The following is a 23548-nucleotide window of genomic DNA, read 5'->3' as shown; positions in this document are numbered from 1 at the left end:
GCCAAAATGTAGCCGGGTTCGGTCAAAACGGGTTCAGCCGAACCCGGTAAAGTTCGGATTCGCTGCGAACTGAACTTTTCCTGAAGTTCGGACCGAAACCGGGTTCGGTTGTCCCGGTTCGCTCATCTCTAGTAATGATAATACTTTCAAGAGTAATTTTAGTAACATTTATTAGCCCCACAAAAGACTGAAAATATACTTTTACCCAAAAGTATAAGTAATTATTTCTCACTTAGCTTATGCCTCCTGGAACAAAAACCCTTTTGAGTAAAGTTATTTTTTCTTCTTTGCTCTCCTGAATTAAGAAGTCACGACAGTCACAATGTTCCAATCACAGCACAATGCCCGTTTGAGAACAACAATACCTAAAAAGCTGCAGTACCTGCCACAAATTCCTCAGTGCCAACGACCTTTCCCAATCACAACCACAACCACAATGCCTTTAATGAACCCTATGCAAGCCATAACACCTGCTAGGCCAACCAAAATTCCCACATGACAACCAGAGTGCTCTCTATACCAGCCACAATACCCCAAAAAAAGCCACAATGCTCCTCAGGCCAGCCATAATGCCCCCATAACACCCACAAAGTACCTTATGCCATTTATTATGCCCCATGCCAGCCACCGGGTTCTTATAAGAGCCACTATGCCTTATGCCAGCAATATTTCCTCCTTTTAAGTCACAATCAACTCTCTTCCATGCAATAATCAATGCCCTTTAAGCCAGCCCCTATGCCCAAGTGGTATTTAAAAACTGGCAATATCCCTTTACGAGCCACTATGCTGCAATAAAAAGCAACAATGCGCTCACTTCCCCCTTTGCCAACTAGCACATGACAGATACAAATCCCCATGCTAGCCATGACACCTGCCAGACACAATGCCCTCATGACCCCTAATATGTCCCTTATCCCAGTTAAAATGCACCCAATGTTAGCCACAATTTCATCCATGCCAGCCACAATTCTAACTAACCACAAAGCCCCCATGCCAGCCACAATAACACCCGATATTATTAGCCCCACAAAAGACTGAAAACATACTTTTACCCAAGAATTCCTCAAAGACAACTGCAATAAGCTTAATGATCCTCTAATCAATCTCATTGCCCCATGAAGGCCATCATATCCTTTATACCAGCTATAGTCCTCCACGCCAGCAAAAACTCATATTTTCAAGTCACAATGCTCACCATAAGAGCCAATATGCCACCATGACACCCACAATATCTGTTATCTCAGCCACTATGTCCTTATTACAGCCACAATTAAATTCATGCCAGCCAGAATGCCCTCATCGACCACCTTTCCAAAAGGAAAGTCTCCATACCACCCACAATGCCCCTGTGCAATCTACAATGCCAAAATGACAACAGCTATATCCATTTTCCCAGTCACAAAACCCCCATGCCAGCCAGAATGTAGTTTATTAAAGCAACAATGCAGTCAATGCACCTTATGCTCGCCACAATGCCTCTTTGACCAGCAAAAGCCTTTAATGCCCTTATGCCAGCCACGAATCCCCACTATAACCAAAATGCCCTCACTTCTTACTATGCCAGTTACAATGACCTCCATGCCAGCCAGAATGCCTTAATTTCCTTTTAGCCAACCACAATATCCCCAAGGCAACCACAAAGCCGTCATACCAGACATAATTCCACATTCCAGCCACAATACCAGATACAATGTACTTAATCCCGGAAACAATAACCCTTATGCCAGCCACATTGCCAAAACGACAACCACAAACCTCCAATGCCCGTATACCAACCATATTGCCTCCATGACAGCCAAAGTGTCCTCACATGCCCATCCATGCCAGTCACAATGCCCTCACTTCACCCTTGGCCAAAAACAATGACACCATGACAACCACAAAGCCCCCATGCCAGCCACAATAACACCCGATATGTCTATTATTCCATTCAAAATGCCACCATAACAGCCAGTAACAATGCTGCCAATGACCCTTATGCCAACCACAAGGACACAATGACAGCTACATATAATCAATGCCCATATGACAGACAAAATGCTCTCATTTGCCTAAAAACAAAGCCCTTCATGCCAGCTACAATGTACTCATTTCCTCTTTGTCAACCACAATGTCCACATGACAGTCACAAATCCCTATGCCAGTAATGATGGCACATGTCAGCCACAATGCCCACCATGACAGTCACAATGCCACTATTAGCCTATGCAAACTAGAATGGCCTTGTTCTAACCATAATGCTGCTAATTTAAGCCACAATGCCCACATGACACCCGCTATATGCCTTATTCCATCTGGAATGCTCCAACGCCAGCCATAATGGCTCCTATTCAAGCAACAATGCCTAAATGCAAGCCATAATACTCCCATAAGAGCCACTTTGAACCCATTTTACCCACAATGTCCCTTATCCCGGCCACAATATCTCCATGACAGCCAAAATGTCCTCTATGCCAGCCAAATGCCCTTATTTCTGCTTTTGCCAGTCATAATGCCCCATGACAGCCACAGTAACCTCATTTCTCTCAATGCCGGCCACAGGGCCCTCCATACCTGCCACAATGCCCACATGACAGCAAAAATTTCCTATTTGGAAAGGGGAGATGGTGATGAATGTGTATGTTGGAATGTAAATGCAGTGAATCCATGTGCAGAACGCAAAGGCATTTACAATGCCCTGAAATATCTGTAGCCAATATATGTACTACTAGACATGTATTCTTATATACTAGGAAGGTATTACCACACCTCTGAAAGTCCAGAGCTAGAAACTAGCCTGATCATTATCAGTAATTAATAATAATATTAATTACCAGTTCTCTGATTCCTCTATTGCCGCTGACTGGAGGATTCCATATCTTGCTTCTTTTAACTTTCAAATAGACACCTAGAAAAAAAAAAAGAGGTGTGATAATACGTTCCTGGAATATGCTATAGATGTATTGGATGAGTAAAGAGATGTTAGTGTGCCTAGTTTCTCATAAAACAAAAGTAATTTTTAAAGGGCAATTGAACCCTTTCTGGGATACCTTCTGATGAGCCAAACTAGAGATCCCACCTGAAGAATTCCTATCCAAGAATCTGCACCGACCACCCCATCCTGACTAAAAGCCACAAGTAGCATAGAAATGTCTCTGACCACATTCCCTAATTTACTCACCAATCACATTCTCAAGAATATCTAACAAGAACAATTACTATCGAAAAAAAAAAGCCTTTTGCAAACCACAAACCAAACACAACCTGACCAGGGAAATCCAACTCAAAATCATTTTATTATCAAAACTGTGTGAATTATTTCTATCACACCTACTTAACGTAATGATAATACTTTCAAGAGTAATTTTATTAACATTTATTAGCCCCACAAAAGACTGAAAATATACTTTTACCCAAAAGTATAAGTAACCATTTCTCACTTAACTTATGCCTCGTGGAACAAAAACCCTTTTGAGTAAAGTTATTTTTTCTTCTTTGCTCTCTTGAATTAAGAAGTCACGACAGTCACAATGTTCCAATCACAGCACAATGCCCCTTTGAGAACAACAATACCCAAAAAGCTGCAGTACCTGCCACAAAGTCCTCAGTGCCAACCACCTTTCGCCATGACAAACACAATGCCTTTAATGAACCCTATGCAGACCATAGTACCTGCTAGGCCAACCAAAATTCCCACAAGACAACCAGAGTGCCCTCTATACCAGCCACAATACCCCAAAAAAAGCCACAATGCTCTTCAGGCCAGCCATAATGCCCCCATAACACCCACAAAGTACCTTACGCCATTTACTATGCCCCATGCCAGCCACCAGGTTCTTATAAGAGCCACTATGCCTTATGCCAGCCATATTGCCTCCTTTTAAGTCACAATCAACTCTATTCCATGCAATAATCAATGCCCTTTAAGCCAGCCCCTATGCCCAAGTGGTAATTAAAAACTGGCAATATCCCTTTACGAGCCACTATGCTGCAATAAAAAGCAATAATGCGCTCACTTCCCCCTTTGCCAACTAGCACATGACAGATACAAATCCCCATGCTAGCCATGACACCTGCCAGACACAATGCCCTCATGACCCCTGCTATGTCCCTTATCCCAGTTAAAATGCCCCCAATGTTAGCCACAATTTCATCCATGCCAGCCACAATTCTAACTAACCACAAAAACACCATGACAGTCAAAGTACCCCGTGGCAGACAACATGCTTATATGAAATCAGCAATATCCCATATACAAACCAAAATGCCCCCATTACAGCTACAATGTCCCCAGTATCCTTTATACCTCTCACAATTCCCCTTATTCCAGACACATTGCCCTCAATGCCCCCTTAGCCAACCGCAATAAAACCATGACAACCACAATGGCCTCAGTGCCCCTATGACAACTATAATGCCCTATGACAGTCAAAAAAGTCATCTTGCCAGCCACAATGACTCCATGAAATTTACTAAACCCCCATCTGCAATATTCCTTATCTCCTCAAAATGCCCTCATGACATCCACTATGTTCATAATCCCAGTCACAATACCCCATGAAACTCACAATAAAGCCCACATGAGAGCCACAGTGCCCATGACAGAAACTATTGCCCTACAATGGCCAAAATGCCCCAATGACAACTACAATGCTCTCATTGCCCATTTTACCAGCCACAATGCCCACATAAATACCTCAATGACCTCCGTGCCAGCCCTAACACCTTCATAACTATTAAAATGCCCCCATGACAGCCACACTGAATTAGAATTCCTCAAAGACAACTGCAATAAGCTTAATGATCCTCTAATCAGTCTCATTGCCCCATGAAGGCCATCATATCCTTTATACCAGCTATAGTGCTTCATGCCAGCAAAAACTCATATTTTCCAATCACAATGCCGACCATAAGAGCCAATATGCCACCATGACATCCACAATATCTCTTATCTCAGCCACTATGTCCTTATTACAGCCACAATTAAATTCATGCCAGCCAGAATGCCCTCATCGCCACCTTTCCAAAAGGAAAGTCTCCATACCACCCACAATGCCCCTGTGCAATCTACAATGCCAAAATGACAACAGCTATATCCATTTTCCCAGTCACAAATCCCCCATGCCAGCCACAATGTACTTTATTAAAGCAATAATGCTGTCAATGCACCTTATGCTCGCCACAATGCCTCTTTGACCAACAAAAGCCTTTAACGCCCTAATGCCAGCCACAAATCTCCACTATAAACAAAATGCCCTCACTTCCTCCTTTGCCAGTTACAATGACCTCCATGCCAGCCAGAATGCCCTTAATTTCCTTTTAGCCAACCAGAATATCCTCAAGGAAACCACAAAGCCCTCATGCCAGCCATAATTCCACATTCCAGCCACAATGCCAGATACTATGTACTTAATCCCGGAAACAATACCCCTTATGCCAGCCACATTGCCAAAACGACAACCACAAACCTCCAATGCCCGTATACCAAACATATTGCCTCCATGACAGCCAAAATGTCCTCACATCCCCTTTTGCGAGACACAATACCATCCATGCCAGTAACAACGCCCTCACTCCACCCTTGGCCAAAAACAATAACAACCACAAAGCCCCCATGCCAGCCACAATAACACCCGATATTATTAGCCACACAAAAGACTGAAAACATACTTTTACCCAAAAGTATAAGTAACCATGTCTCACTTAACTTATGCCCCCTGGAACAAAAACCCTTTTGAGTAAAGTTATTTTTTCTTCTTTGCTCTAATGAACTAAGAAGTCATGACAGTCACAATGTTCCAATTACAGCACAATGCCCATTTGAGAGCAATACCTAAAAATCTGCAGTACCTGCCACAAAGTCCTCAGTGCCAACCACCTTTCCCCATGACAACCACAATGCCTTTAATGAACCCTATGCAAGCCACAATACCAGCTAGGCCAACCAAAATTCCCACATGACAACCAGACTGCCCTCTATACCAGCCACAATACCCCAAAAAAAGCCACAATGCTCTTCAGGCCAGCCATAATGCCCCCATAACACCCACAAAGTACCTTATGCCATTTACTATGCCCCATGCCAGCCACCAGGTTCTTATAAGAGCCACTATGCCTTATGCCAGCAATATTGCCTCCGTTTATGCTGCAATAAAAAGCAACAATGCGCTCACTTCCCCCTTTGCCAACTAGCAAATGACAGATACAAATCCCCATGCTAGCCATGACACCTGCCAGACACAATGCCCTCATGACCCCTGCTATGTCCCTTATAACAGTTAAAATGCCCCCCAATGTTAGGCACAATTTCATCCATGCCAGCCACAATGCTAACTAACCACAAAATCACCATGACAGTCAAAGTACCCCGTGGCAGACAACATGCTTATATGAAATCAGTAATATCCCATATCCAAACCAAAATGCCCCCATTACAGCTACAATGTCCCCAGTATCCTTTATACCTCTCACAATTCCCCTTATTCCAGACACATTGCCCTCAATGCCCCCCTTAGCCAACCGCAATAAAACCATGACAACCACTATGGCCTCAGTGCCCCTATGACAACTATAATGCCCTATGACAGTCAAAAAAGTCATCTTGCCAGCCACAATGACTCCATGAAATTCACTAAACCCCCATCTGCAATATTTCTTATCTCCTCAAAATGCCCTCATGACATCCACAATGTTCATAATCCCAGTCACAATACCCTATGAAACTCACAATAAAGCCCACATGAGAGCCACAGTGCCCATGACAGAAACTATTGCCCTACAATGGCCAAAATGCCCCAATGACAACTACAATGCTCTCATTGCCCATTTTACCAGCCACAATGCCCACATAAATACCTCAATGCCCTCCTTGCCAGCCCTAATACCTTCATAACTATTAAAATGCCCCCATGACTTCCACACTGAATTAGAATTCCTCAAAGACAACTGCAATAAGCTTAATGATCCTCTAATCAATCTCATTGCCCCATGAAGGCCATCATATCCTTTATACCAGCTATAGTCCTCCACGCCAGCAAAAACTCATATTTTCAAGTCACAATGCTCACCATAAGAGCCAATATGCCACCATGACACCCACAATATCTGTTATCTCAGCCACTATGTCCTTATTACAGCCACAATTAAATTCATGCCAGCCAGAATGCCCTCATCGACCACCTTTCCAAAAGGAAAGTCTCCATACCACCCACAATGCCCCTGTGCAATCTACAATGCCAAAATGACAACAGCTATATCCATTTTCCCAGTCACAAAACCCCCATGCCAGCCAGAATGTAGTTTATTAAAGCAACAATGCAGTCAATGCACCTTATGCTCGCCACAATGCCTCTTTGACCAGCAAAAGCCTTTAATGCCCTTATGCCAGCCACGAATCCCCACTATAACCAAAATGCCCTCACTTCTTCCTATGCCAGTTACAATGACCTCCATGCCAGCCAGAATGCCTTAATTTCCTTTTAGCCAACCACAATATCCCCAAGGCAACCACAAAGCCGTCATGCCAGACATAATTCCACATTCCAGCCACAATACCAGATACAATGTACTTAATCCCGGAAACAATAACCCTTATGCCAGCCACATTGCCAAAACGACAACCACAAACCTCCAATGCCCGTATACCAACCATATTGCCTCCATGACAGCCAAAGTGTCCTCACATGCCCATCCATGCCAGTCACAATGCCCTCACTTCACCCTTGGCCAAAAACAATGACACCATGACAACCACAAAGCCCCCATGCCAGCCACAATAACACCCGATATGTCTATTATTCCAGTCAAAATGCCACCATAACAGCCAGTAACAATGCTGCCAATGCCCCTTATGCCAACCACAAGGCCACAATGACAGCTACATATAATCAATGCCCATATGACAGACAAAATGCTCTCATTTGCCTAAAAACAAAGCCCTTCATGCCAGCTACAATGTACTCATTTCCTCTTTGTCAACCACAATGTCCACATGACAGTCACAAATCCCTATGCCAGCAATGATGGCACATGTCAGCCACAATGCCCTCCATGACAGTCACAATGCCACTATTAGCCTATGCAAACTAGAATGGCCTTGTTCTAACCATAATGCTGCTAATTTAAGCCACAATGCCCACATGACACCCGCTATATGCCTTATTCCATCTGGAATGCTCCAACGCCAGCCATAATGGCTCCTATTCAAGCAACAATGCCTAAATGCAAGCCATAATACTCCCATAAGAGCCACTTTGAACCCATTTTACCCACAATGTCACTTATCCCGGCCACAATATCTCCATGACAGCCAAAATGTCCTCTATGCCAGCCAAAATGCCCTTATTTCTGCTTTTGCCAGTCATAATGCCCCATGACAGCCACAGTTACCTCATTTCTCTCAATGCCGGCCACAGGGCCCTCCATACCTGCCACAATGCCCACATGACAGCAAAAATTTCCTATTGGGAAAGGGGAGATGGTGATGAATGTGTATGTTGGAATGTAAATGCAGTGAATCCATGTGCAGAATGCAAAGGCATTTACAATGCCCTGAAATATCTGTAGCCAATATATGTACTACTAGACATGTATTCTTATATACTAGGAAGGTATTACCACACCTCTGAAAGTCCAGAGCTAGAAACTAGCCTGATCATTATCAGTAATTAATAATAATATTAATTACCAGTTCTCTGATTCCTCTATTGCCGCTGACTGGAGGATTCCATATCTTGCTTCTTTTCACTTTCAAATAGACACCTAGAAAAAAAAAAAAAAGAGTTGTGGTAATACGTTCCTGGTATATGCTATAGATGTATTGGATGAGTAAAGAGATGTTAGTGTGCCTAGTTTCTCATAAATCAAAAGTAATTTTTAAAGGGCAATTGAACCCTTTCTGGGATACCTTCTGATGAGCCAAACTAGAGATCCCACCTGAAGAATTCCTATCCAAGAATCTGCACCAACCACCCCATCCTGACTAAAAGCCACAAGTAGCATAGAAATGTCTCTGACCACATTCCCTAATTTACTCACCAATCACATTCTCAAGAATATCTAACAAGAACAATTACTATCGAAAAAAAAAGCCTTTTGCAAACCACAAACCAAACACAACCTGACCAGGGAAATCCAACTCAAAATCATTTTATTATCAAAACTGTGTGAATTATTTCTATCACACCTACTTAACGTAATGATAATACTTTCAAGAGTAATTTTATTAACATTTATTAGCCCCACAAAAGACTGAAAATATACTTTTACCCAAAAGTATAAGTAACCATTTCTCACTTAACTTATGCCTCCTGGAACAAAAACCCTTTTGAGTAAAGTTATTTTTTCTTCTTTGCTCTCCTGAATTAAGAAGTCACGACAGTCACAATGTTTCAATCACAGCACAATGCCCGTTTGAGAACAACAATACCTAAAAAGCTGCAGTACCTGCCACAAAGTCCTCAGTGCCAACCACCTTTCCCCATGACAACCACAATGCCTTTAATGAACCCTATGCAAGCCACAGTACCTGCTAGGCCAACCAAAATTCCAACATGACAACCAGAGTGCCCTCTATACCAGCCACAATACCCCAAAAAAAGCCACAATGCTCTTCAGGCCAGCCATAATGCCCCCATAACACCCACAAAGTACCTTATGCCATTTACTATGCCCCATGCCAGCCACCAGGTTCTTATAAGAGCCATTATGCCTTATGCCAGCCATATTGCCTCCTTTTAAGTCACAATCAACTCTATTCCATGCAATAATCAATGCCCTTTAAGCCAGCCCCTATGCCCAAGTGGTATTTAAAAACTGGCAATATCCCTTTACGAGCCACTATGCTGCAATAAAAAGCAATAATGCGCTCACTTCCCCCTTTGCCAACTAGCACATGACAGATACAAATCCCCATGCTAGCCATGACACCTGCCAGACACAATGCCCTCATGACCCCTAATATGTCCCTTATCCCAGTTAAAATGCCCCCAATGTTAGCCACAATTTCATCCATGCCAGCCACAATTCTAACTAACCACAAAAACACCATGACAGTCAAAGTACCCCGTGGCAGACAACATGCTTATATGAAATCAGCAATATCCCATATACAAACCAAAATGCCCCCATTACAGCTACAATGTCCCCAGTATCCTTTATACCTCTCACAATTCCCCTTATTCCAGACACATTGCCCTCAATGCCCCCCTTAGCCAACCGCAATAAAACCATGACAACCACAATGGCCTCAGTGCCCCTATGACAACTATAATGCCCTATGACAGTCAAAAATGTCATCTTGCCAGCCACAATGACTCCATGAAATTTACTAAACCCCCATCTGCAATATTCCTTATCTCCTCAAAATGCCCTCATGACATCCACAATGTTCATAATCCCAGTCACAATACCCCATGAAACTCACAATAAAGCCCACATGAGAGCCACAGTGCCCATGACAGAAACTATTGCCCTTCAATGGCCAAAATGCCCCAATGACAATTACAATGCTCTCATTGCCCATTTTACCAGCCACAATGCCCACATAAATACCTCAATGCCCTCCATGCCAGCCCTAACACCTTCATAACTATTAAAATGCCCCCATGACAGCCACACTGAATTAGAATTCCTCAAAGACAACTGCAATAAGCTTAATGATCCTCTAATCAGTCTCATTGCCCCATGAAGACCATCATATCCTTTATACCAGCTATAGTGCTTCATGCCAGCAAAAACTCATATTTTCCAGTCACAATGCTCACCATAAGAGCCAATATGCCACCATGACACCCACAATATCTCTTATCTCAGCCACTATGTCCTTATTACAGCCACAATTAAATTCATGCCAGCCAGAATGCCCTCATCGCCACCTTTCCAAAAGGAAAGTCTCCATACCACCCACAATGCCCCTGTGCAATCTACAATGCGAAAATGACAACAGCTACCGTATTTTCCGGACTATAAGGCGCACATAAAATGTTGAGAATTTCTCAGAAATAGAAAGTGCGCCTTATAATCCGGTGCGCCTTATATATGAACCCGACAGTAAAGAGAGGGGTTCATACAGGATCCTTTACCTCTATCGTGGGCGGCAGGGGTCGGCGGCGGCATACCACAGCACACACCATGCTCCTCCCCCCCGTGCGCCTATGAATTTATTCTTCACTTGGGTTTTTACAGTATCCATAAATGGATTGAGCATTACGGCCACCGTAATCAGGAGCCACACTGAGTGATACTTACAGCTCTGTAGGATCCTTGCAATATATCTTTGCTTTAGCGTTAACTATACCCACTACCCCAAAAAATGCCTCCTGTTAAGAGACATGCTTATGATGCAGGTTTCAAGCTTAAAGCTATAAGTTATGCAGTAGAGCATGGAAATAGGGCAGCTGCAAGAGAATTCAACATTAATGAATCCATGGTGCGTAAGTGGAGAAAACAAGAAGATGACCTCCGCCAAGTAAAGAAGACCAAACTGAGTTTCCGAGGAAACAAAGCAAGGTGGCCACAGTTGGAGGACAAAATAGAACAGTGGGTTATGGAACAGAGAAACGCATGTAGAAGCGTCTCCACTGTCTCTATTAGACTCAAAGCCACTGCTTTAGCACGTGACATGGAGATCAAGGACTTTCGAGGAGGTCCTTCATGGTGCTTTCGTTTCATGCAAAGGCGTCATCTCTCCATTCGCACCAGAACTACTGTGTGCCAGCAATTACCAAAGGATTATGAAGAGAAGCTGGCCATTTTCCGCACCTACTGCATAACCAAGATAAATGAAAAGAATATCCAGCCAGAACACATTATTAACATGGATGAGGTTCCCCTCACTTTCGATATCCCCGTAAACCGTACTGTTGAGAAAACAGGGACCAGTACGATATCTATACGTACCACAGGAAATGAGAAGTCATCTTTCACTGTAGTTCTCGCTTGTCAGGCTAATGGCCAGAAACTACCACCCATGGTAATTTTCAAGAGGAAGACTTTGCCTAAAGAAAATTTTCCTGCTGGTGTCATCATTAAGGCTAACCCAAAGGGCTGGATGGATGAGGAGAAGATGAGTGAGTGGCTGAGGGAGGTCTACGTCAAGAGACCGGGTGGCTTTTTTCACAAATCCCCATCCCTATTGGTCTGTGACTCGATGCGCGCCCACTTGACCGATACTGTCAAAGCCCAAGTGAAGAAAACTAATTCGGAGCTTGCTGTCATCCCTGGTGGATTAACCAAAGAGCTCCAGCCGCTAGATATCAGCATCAACAGGTCATTTAAAGTTAAATTGCGAGCTGCATGGGAGCATTGGATGACAGAAGGTGACCACACATTCACCAAAACAGGGAGGCAACGCCGTGCGAGTTATGCCACTATGTGCCAGTGGATCGTGGATGCCTGGAAGAATGTATCAGTCTCCAGTGTCATCCGAGCTTTCAGGAAGGCTGGAATCACCACTGAAGAGCCTAGCAGCAGCAACGAAACCGACTCGGATAATGAAGAGGAGGACCCCATGCTTGATGCCGAAATCGCCCAACTGTTCAACTCCGACACTGAAGATGACGGATTTGATGGATTTCTGGTGGAGGAATGAACTGAAAAAGTACGGTAAGGGTATGTGCACACACACTAATTACGTCCGTAATTGACGGACGTATTTCGGCCGCAAGTCCCGGACCGAACACAGTGCAAGGAGCCGGGCTCCTAGCATCATACTTATGTACGACGCTAGGAGTCCCTGCCTTGCTGCAGGACAACTGTCCCGTAGTATAATCATGTTTACAGTACGGGACAGTTGTCCTGCAGCGAGGCAGGGACTCCTAGCGTCGTACATAAGTATGATGCTAGGAGCCCGGCTCCTTGCACTGTTCGGTCCGGGACTTGCGGCCGAAATACGTCCGTCAATTACGGACGTAATTAGTGTGTGTGCACATACCCTTAACGTTTTGATTTGCAATTACAGCTGAACCAGTTGCAAGTTATTGTTAAAAAGTGTAATAAATTTTGACTTGCAGTCTGAGCAATGGTTTATTTAACGGTAATGTGCTGCGCCTTATAATCCAGTGCGCCTTATATATGAAACATGATTGCTTACAAGGCGCTCATAGAAAGTGCGCCTTATAATCCGGTGCGCCTTATAGTCCGGAAAATACGGTATATCCATTTTCCCAGTCACAAATCCCCCATGCCAGCCACAATGTACTTTATTAAAGCAACAATGCTGTCAATGCACCTTATGCTCGCCACAATACCTCTTTGACCAGCAAAAGCCTTTAATGCCCTTATGCCAGCCACGAATCCCCACTATAACCAAAATGCCCTCACTTCCTCCTTTGCCAGTTACAATGACCTCCATGCCAGCCAGAATGCCTTAATTTCCTTTTAGCCAACCACAATATCCCCAAGGCAACCACAAAGCCGTCATGCCAGACATAATTCCACATTCCAGCCACAATACCAGATACAATGTACTTAATCCCGGAAACAATAACCCTTATGCCAGCCACATTGCCAAAACGACAACCACAAACCTCCAAAGCCCGTATACCAACCATATTGCCTCCATGACAGTCAAAGTGTCCTCACATGCCCATCCATGCCAGTCACAATGCCCACACTTCACCCTTGGCCAAAAACAATGACAACATGACAACCACAAAGCCCCCATGCCAGCCACAATAACACCCGATATGTCTATTATTCCAGTCAAAATGCCACCATAACAGCCAGTAACAATGCTGCCAATGTCCCTTATGCCAACCATAAGGACACAATGACAGCTACATATAATCAATGCCCATATGACAGACAAAATGCTCTCATTTGCCTAAAAACAAAGCCCTTCATGCCAGCTACAATGTACTCATTTCCTCTTTGTCAACCACAATGTCCACATGACAGTCACAAATCCCTATGCCAGCAATGATGGCACATGTCAGCCACAATGCCCTCCATGACAGTCACAATGCCATTATTAGCCTATGCAAACTAGAATGGCCTTGTTCTAACCATAATGCTGCTAATTTAAGCCACAATGCCCACATGACACCCGCTATATGCCTTATTCCATCTGGAATGCTCCAACGCCAGCCATAATGGCTCCCATTCAAGCAACAATGCCTAAATGCAAGCCATAATACTCCCATAAGAGCCACTTTGAACCCTTTTTACCCACAATGTCCCTTATCCCGGCCACAATATCTCCATGACAGCCAAAATGTCCTCTATGCCAGCCAAAATGCCCTCATTTCTGCTTTTGCCAGTCATAATGCCCCATGACAGCCACAGTTACCTCATTTCTCTCAATGCCGGCCACAGGGCCCTCCATACCTGCCACAATGCCCACATGACAGCAAAAATTTCCTATTGGGAAAGGGGAGATGGTGATGAATGTGTATGTTGGAATGTAAATGCAGTGAATCCATGTGCAGAACGCAAAGGCATTTACAATGCCCTGAAATATCTGTTGCCAATATATGTACTACTAGGCATGGATTCTTATATACTAGGAAGGTATTACCACACCTCTGAAAGTTCAGAGCTAGAAACTAGCCTGATCATTATCAGTAATTAATAATAATATTAATTACCAGTTCTCTGATTCCTCTATTGCTGCTGACTGGAGGATTCCATATCTTGCTTCTTTTCACTTTCAAATAGACACCTAGAAAAAAAAAAGAGGTGTGATAATACGTTCCTGGTATATGCTATAGATGTATTGGATGAGTAAAGAGATGTTAGTGTGCCTAGTTTCTCATAAAACAAAAGTAATTTTTAAAGGGCAATTGAACCCTTTCTGGGATACCTTCTGATGAGCCAAACTAGAGATCCCACCTGAAGAATTCCTATCCAAGAATCTGCACCGTCCACCCCATCCTGACTAGAAGCCACAAGTTGCATAGAAATGTCTCTGACCACATTCCCTAATTTACTCACCAATCACATTCTCAAGAATATCCTACAAGAACAATTACTATCGAAAAAAAAAACCTTTTGCAAACCACAACCAAACACAACCTGACCAGGGAAATCCAACTCAAAATCATTTTATTATCAAAACTGTGTGAATTATTTCTATCACACCTACTTTACGTAATGATAATACTTTCAAGAGTAATTTTATCAACATTTATTAGCCCCACAAAAGACTGAAAACATACTTTTACCCAAAAGTATAAGTAACCATTTCTCACTTAACTTATGCCTCCTTGAACAAAAACCCTTTTGAGTAAAGTTATTTTTTCTTCTTTGCTCTAATGAACTAAGAAGTCATGACAGTCACAATGTTCCAATTACAGCACAATGCCCATTTGAGAACAATACCTAAAAATCTGCAGTACCTGCCACAAAGTCCTCAGTGCCAACCACCTTTCCCCATGACAACCACAATGCCTTTAATGAACCCTATGCAAGCCACAATACCAGCTAGGCCAACCAAAATTCCCACATGACAACCAGACTGCCCTCTATACCAGCCACAATACCCCAAAAAAAGCCACAATGCTCTTCAGGCCAGCCATAATGCCCCCATAACACCCACAAAGTACCTTATGCCATTTACTATGCCCCATGCCAGCCACCAGGTTCTTATAAGAGCCACTATGCCTTATGCCAGCAATATTGCCTCCGTTTATGCTGCAATAAAAAGCAACAATGCGCTCACTTCCCCCTTTGCCAACTAGCAAATGACAGATACAAATCCCCATGCTAGCCATGACACCTGCCAGACACAATGCCCTCATGACCCCTGCTATGTCCCTTATAACAGTTAAAATGCCCCCCAATGTTAGGCACAATTTCATCCATGCCAGCCACAATGCTAACTAACCACAAAATCACCATGACAGTCAAAGTACCCCGTGGCAGACAACATGCTTATATGAAATCAGTAATATCCCATATCCAAACCAAAATGCCCCCATTACAGCTACAATGTCCCCAGTATCCTTTATACCTCTCACAATTCCCCTTATTCCAGACACATTGCCCTCAATGCCCCCCTTAGCCAACCGCAATAAAACCATGACAACCACTATGGCCTCAGTGCCCCTATGACAACTATAATGCCCTATGACAGTCAAAAAAGTCATCTTGCCAGCCACAATGACTCCATGAAATTTACTAAACCCCCATCTGCAATATTTCTTATCTCCTCAAAATGCCCTCATGACATCCACAATGTTCATAATCCCAGTCACAATACCCTATGAAACTCACAATAAAGCCCACATGAGAGCCACAGTGCCCATGACAGAAACTATTGCCCTACAATGGCCAAAATGCCCCAATGACAACTACAATGCTCTCATTGCCCATTTTACCAGCCACAATGCCCACATAAATACCTCAATGCCCTCCTTGCCAGCCCTAATACCTTCATAACTATTAAAATGCCCCCATGACTTCCACACTGAATTAGAATTCCTCAAAGACAACTGCAATAAGCTTAATGATCCTCTAATCAATCTCATTGCCCCATGAAGGCCATCATATCCTTTATACCAGCTATAGTCCTCCACGCCAGCAAAAACTCATATTTTCAAGTCACAATGCTCACCATAAGAGCCAATATGCCACCATGACACCCACAATATCTGTTATCTCAGCCACTATGTCCTTATTACAGCCACAATTAAATTCATGCCAGCCAGAATGCCCTCATCGACCACCTTTCCAAAAGGAAAGTCTCCATACCACCCACAATGCCCCTGTGCAATCTACAATGCCAAAATGACAACAGCTATATCCATTTTCCCAGTCACAAAACCCCCATGCCAGCCAGAATGTAGTTTATTAAAGCAACAATGCAGTCAATGCACCTTATGCTCGCCACAATGCCTCTTTGACCAGCAAAAGCCTTTAATGCCCTTATGCCAGCCACGAATCCCCACTATAACCAAAATGCCCTCACTTCTTCCTATGCCAGTTACAATGACCTCCATGCCAGCCAGAATGCCTTAATTTCCTTTTAGCCAACCACAATATCCCCAAGGCAACCACAAAGCCGTCATGCCAGACATAATTCCACATTCCAGCCACAATACCAGATACAATGTACTTAATCCCGGAAACAATAACCCTTATGCCAGCCACATTGCCAAAACGACAACCACAAACCTCCAATGCCCGTATACCAACCATATTGCCTCCATGACAGCCAAAGTGTCCTCACATGCCCATCCATGCCAGTCACAACGCCCTCACTTCACCCTTGGCCAAAAACAATGACAACATGACAACCACAAAGCCCCCATGCCAGCCACAATAACACCCGATATGTCTATTATTCCAGTCAAAATGCCACCATAACAGCCAGTAACAATGCTGCCAATGCCCCATATGCCAACCACAAGGCCACAATGACAGCTACATATAATCAATGCCCATATGACAGACAAAATGCTCTCATTTGCCTAAAAACAAAGCCCTTCATGCCAGCTACAATGTACTCATTTCCTCTTTGTCAACCACAATGTCCACATGATAGTCACAAATCCCTATGCCAGCAATGATGGCACATGTCAGCCACAATGCCCTCCATGACAGTCACAATGCCACTATTAGCCTATGCAAACTAGAATGGCCTTGTTCTAACCATAATGCTGCTAATTTAAGCCACAATGCCCACATGACACCCGCTATATGCCTTATTCCATCTGGAATGCTCCAACGCCAGCCATAATGGCTCCTATTCAAGCAACAATGCCTAAATGCAAGCCATAATACTCCCATAAGAGCCACTTTGAACCCATTTTACCCACAATGTCCCTTATCCCGGCCACAATATCTCCATGACAGCCAAAATGTCCTCTATGCCAGCCAAAATGCCCTTATTTCTGCTTTTGCCAGTCATAATGCCCCATGACAGCCACAGTTACCTCATTTCTCTCAATGCCGGCCACAGGGCCCTCCATACCTGCCACAATGCCCACATGACAGCAAAAATTTCCTATTGGGAAAGGGGAGATGGTGATGAATGTGTATGTTGGAATGTAAATGCAGTGAATCCATGTGCAGAATGCAAAGGCATTTACAATGCCCTGAAATATCTGTAGCCAATATATGTACTACTAGACATGTATTCTTATATACTAGGAAGGTATTACCACACCTCTGAAAGTCCAGAGCTAGAAACTAGCCTGATCATTATCAGTAATTAATAATAATATTAATTACCAGTTCTCTGATTCCTCTATTGCCGCTGACTGGAGGATTCCATATCTTGCTTCTTTTCACTTTCAAATAGACACCTAGAAAAAAAAAAAAAGAGTTGTGGTAATACGTTCCTGGTATATGCTATAGATGTATTGGATGAGTAAAGAGATGTTAGTGTGCCTAGTTTCTCATAAATCAAAAGTAATTTTTAAAGGGCAATTGAACCCTTTCTGGGATACCTTCTGATGAGCCAAACTAGAGATCCCACCTGAAGAATTCCTATCCAAGAATCTGCACCAACCACCCCATCCTGACTAAAAGCCACAAGTAGCATAGAAATGTCTCTGACCACATTCCCTAATTTACTCACCAATCACATTCTCAAGAATATCTAACAAGAACAATTACTATCGAAAAAAAAAGCCTTTTGCAAACCACAAACCAAACACAACCTGACCAGGGAAATCCAACTCAAAATCATTTTATTATCAAAACTGTGTGAATTATTTCTATCACACCTACTTAACGTAATGATAATACTTTCAAGAGTAATTTTATTAACATTTATTAGCCCCACAAAAGACTGAAAATATACTTTTACCCAAAAGTATAAGTAACCATTTCTCACTTAACTTATGCCTCCTGGAACAAAAACCCTTTTGAGTAAAGTTATTTTTTCTTCTTTGCTCTCCTGAATTAAGAAGTCACGACAGTCACAATGTTCCAATCACAGCACAATGCCCGTTTGAGAACAACAATACCTAAAAAGCTGCAGTACCTGCCACAAAGTCCTCAGTGCCAACCACCTTTCCCCATGACAACCACAATGCCTTTAATGAACCCTATGCAAGCCACAGTACCTGCTAGGCCAACCAAAATTCCAACATGACAACCAGAGTGCCCTCTATACCAGCCACAATACCCCAAAAAAAGCCACAATGCTCTTCAGGCCAGCCATAATGCCCCCATAACACCCACAAAGTACCTTACGCCATTTACTATGCCCCATGCCAGCCACCAGGTTCTTATAAGAGCCACTATGCCTTATGCCAGCCATATTGCCTCCTTTTAAGTCACAATCAACTCTATTCCATGCAATAATCAATGCCCTTTAAGCCAGCCCCTATGCCCAAGTGGTATTTAAAAACTGGCAATATCCCTTTACGAGCCACTATGCTGCAATAAAAAGCAATAATGCACTCACTTCCCCCTTTGCCAACTAGCACATGACAGATACAAATCCCCATGCTAGCCATGACACCTGCCAGACACAATGCCCTCATGACCCCTGCTATGTCCCTTATCCCAGTTAAAATGCCCCCAATGTTAGCCACAATTTCATCCATGCCAGCAACAATTCTAACTAACCACAAAAACACCATGACAGTCAAAGTACCCCGTGGCAGACAACATGCTTATATGAAATCAGCAATATCCCATATACAAACCAAAATGCCCCCATTACAGCTACAATGTCCCCAGTATCCTTTATACCTCTCACAGTTCCCCTTATTCCAGACACATTGCCCTCAATGCCCCCTTAGCCAACCGCAATAAAACCATGACAACCACAATGGCCTCAGTGCCCCTATGACAACTATAATGCCCTATGACAGTCAAAAATGTCATCTTGCCAGCCACAATGACTCCATGAAATTTACTAAACCCCCATCTGCAATATTCCTTATCTCCTCAAAATGCCCTCATGACATCCACAATGTTCATAATCCCAGTCACAATACCCCATGAAACTCACAATAAAGCCCACATGAGAGCCACAGTGCCCATGACAGAAACTATTGCCCTACAATGGCCAAAATGCCCCAATGACAATTACAATGCTCTCATTGCCCATTTTACCAGCCACAATGCCCACATAAATACCTCAATGCCCTCCATGCCAGCCCTAACACCTTCATAACTATTAAAATGCCCACATGACAGCCACACTGAATTAGAATTCCTCAAAGACAACTGCAATAAGCTTAATGATCCTCTAATCAGTCTCATTGCCCCATGAAGACCACCATATCCTTTATACCAGCTATAGTGTTCCATGCCAGCAAAAACTCATATTTTCCAGTCACAATGCTCACCATAAGAGCCAATATGCCACCATGACACCCACAATATCTCTTATCTCAGCCACTATGTCCTTATTACAGCCACAATTAAATTCATGGCAGCCAGAATGCCCTCATCGCCACGTTTCCAAAAGGAAAGTCTCCATACCACCCACAATGCCCCTGTGCAATCTACAATGCCAAAATGACAACAGCTATATCCATTTTCCCAGTCACAAATCCCCCATGCCAGCCACAATGTACTTTATTAAAGCAACAATGCTGTCAATGCACCTTATGCTCGCCACAATGCCTCTTTGACCAGCAAAAGCCTTTAATGCCCTTATGCCAGCCACGAATCCCCACTATAACCAAAATGCCCTCACTTCCTCCTTTGCCAGTTACAATGACCTCCATGCCAGCCAGAATGCCCTTAATTTCCTTTTAGCCAACCACAATATCCCCAAGGCAACCACAAAACCCTCATGCCAGCCATAATTCCACATTCCAGCCACAATGCCAGATACAATGTACTTAATCCCGGAAACAATACCCCTTATGCCAGCCACATTGCCAAAACGACAACCACAAACCTCCAATGCCCGTATACCAAACATATTGCCTCCATGACAGCCAAAATGTCCTCACATCCCCTTTTGTGAGACACAATACCATCCATGCCAGTCACAACGCCCTCACTTCACCCTTGGCCAAAAACAATGACAACATGACAACCACAAAGCCCCCATGCCAGCCACAATAACACCCGATATGTCTATTATTCCAGTCAAAATGCCACCATAACAGCCAGTAACAATGCTGCCAATGTCCCTTATGCCAACCACAAAGACACAATGACAGCTACATATAATCAATGCCCATATGACAGACAAAATGCTCTCATTTGCCTAAAAACAAAGCCCTTCATGCCAGCTACAATGTACTCATTTCCTCTTTGTCAACCACAATGTCCACATGACAGTCACAAATCCCTATGCCAGCAATGATGGCACATGTCAGCCACAATGCCCTCCATGACAGTCACAATGCCACTATTAGCCTATGCAAACTAGAATGGCCTTGTTCTAACCATAATGCTGCTAATTTAAGCCACAATGCCCACATGACACCCGCTATATGCCTTATTCCATCTGGAATGCTCCAACGCCAGCCATAATGGCTCCTTTTCAAGCAACAATGCCTAAATGCAAGCCATAATACTCCAATAAGAGCCACTTTGAACCCATTTTACCCACAATGTCCCTTATCCCGGCCACAATATCTCCATGACAGCCAAAATGTCCTCTATGCCAGCCAAAATGCCCTCATTTCTGCTTTTGCCAGTCATAATGCCCCATGACAGCCACAGTTACCTCATTTCTCTCAATGCCGGCCACAGGGCCCTCCATACCTGCCACAATGCCCACATGACAGCAAAAATTTCCTATTGGGAAAGGGGAGATGGTGATGAATGTGTATGTTGGAATGTAAATGCAGTGAATCCATGTGCAGAACGCAAAGGCATTTACAATGCCCTGAAATATCTGTAGCCAATATATGTACTACTAGGCATGTATTCTTATATACTAGGAAGGTATTACCACACCTCTGAAAGTCCAGAGCTAGAAACTAGCCTGATCATTATCAGTAATTAATAATAATATTAATTACCAGTTCTCTGATTCCTCTATTGCCGCTGACTGGAGGATTCCATATCTTGCTTCTTTTCACTTTCAAATAGACACCTAGAAAAAAAAAAGAGGTGTGATAATACGTTCCTGGTATATGCTATAGATGTATTGGATGAGTAAAGAGATGTTAGTGTGCCTAGTTTCTCATAAAACAAAAGTAATTTTTAAAGGGCAATTGAACCCTTTCTGGGATACCTTCTGATGAGCCAAACTAGAGATCTCACCTGAAGAATTCCTATCCAAGAATCTGCAAAGTCCACCCCATCCTGACTAAAAGCCACAAGTAGCATAGAAATGTCTCTGACCACATTCCCTAATTTACTCACCAATCACATTCTCAAGAATATCTAACAAGAACAATTACTATCGAAAAAAAAAGCCTTTTGCAAACCACAAACCAAACACAACCTGACCAGGGAAATCCAACTCAAAATCATTTTATTATCAAAACTGTGTGAATTATTTCTATCACACCTACTTAACGTAATAATAATACTTTCAAGAGTAATTTTATTAACATTTATTAGCCCCACAAAAGACTGAAAATATACTTTTACCCAAAAGTATAAGTAACCATTTCTCACTTAACTTATGCCTCCTGGAACAAAAACCCTTTTGAGTAAAGTTATTTTTTCTTCTTTGCTCTCCTGAATTAAGAAGTCACGACAGTCACAATGTTCCAATCACAGCACAATGCCCGTTTGAGAACAACAATACCTAAAAAGCTGCAGTACCTGCCACAAAGTCCTCAGTGCCAACCACCTTTCCCCATGACAACCACAATGCCTTTAATGAACCCTATGCAAGCCACAGTACCTGCTAGGCCAACCAAAATTCCAACATGACAACCAGAGTGCCCTCTATACCAGCCACAATACCCCAAAAAAAGCCACAATGCTCTTCAGGCCAGCCATAATGCCCCCATAACACCCACAAAGTACCTTACGCCATTTACTATGCCCCATGCCAGCCACCAGGTTCTTATAAGAGCCACTATGCCTTATGCCAGCCATATTGCCTCCTTTTAAGTCACAATCAACTCTATTCCATGCAATAATCAATGCCCTTTAAGCCAGCCCCTATGCCCAAGTGGTATTTAAAAACTGGCAATATCCCTTTACGAGCCACTATGCTGCAATAAAAAGCAATAATGCGCTCACTTCCCCCTTTGCCAACTAGCACATGACAGATACAAATCCCCATGCTAGCCATGACACCTGCCAGACACAATGCCCTCATGACCCCTGCTATGTCCCTTATCCCAGTTAAAATGCCCCCAATGTTAGCCACAATTTCATCCATGCCAGCAACAATTCTAACTAACCACAAAAACACCATGACAGTCAAAGTACCCCGTGGCAGACAACATGCTTATATGAAATCAGCAATATCCCATATACAAACCAAAATGCCCCCATTACAGCTACAATGTCCCCAGTATCCTTTATACCTCTCACAGTTCCCCTTATTCCAGACACATTGCCCTCAATGCCCCCTTAGCCAACCGCAATAAAACCATGACAACCACAATGGCCTCAGTGCCCCTATGACAACTATAATGCCCTATGACAGTCAAAAATGTCATCTTGCCAGCCACAATGACTCCATGAAATTTACTAAACCCCCATCTGCAATATTCCTTATCTCCTCAAAATGCCCTCATGA

At 43.2% G+C, this 23548-nt stretch overlaps 1 long non-coding RNA gene across 2 annotated transcripts in view; it reads right to left on the bottom strand.

Annotated features, from left to right (window-relative positions):
• The window catches only part of LOC142761139 (uncharacterized), a 39380-nt gene that overhangs the window by 13759 nt on the left and 2073 nt on the right, over positions 1 to 23548 (bottom strand). For both annotated transcript variants that reach the window (XR_012883518.1, XR_012883517.1), the window contains exons 2-6: positions 21864 to 21937; positions 18151 to 18224; positions 14565 to 14638; positions 8666 to 8739; positions 2814 to 2887 (exon numbers count right to left, since the gene is read on the bottom strand). This is a non-coding gene — a long non-coding RNA (uncharacterized LOC142761139). The remainder of the gene's footprint in view (positions 1 to 2813; positions 2888 to 8665; positions 8740 to 14564; positions 14639 to 18150; positions 18225 to 21863; positions 21938 to 23548) is intronic.

The sequence above is a fragment of the Rhinoderma darwinii genome, chromosome 4 (genome assembly GCF_050947455.1).
Source record: "Rhinoderma darwinii isolate aRhiDar2 chromosome 4, aRhiDar2.hap1, whole genome shotgun sequence".
Taxonomy (NCBI): domain Eukaryota; kingdom Metazoa; phylum Chordata; class Amphibia; order Anura; family Rhinodermatidae; genus Rhinoderma; species Rhinoderma darwinii.
The sequence above is the reverse complement of the archived record's forward strand: the minus strand, read 5'-3'. Positions and strand labels throughout refer to the sequence as shown.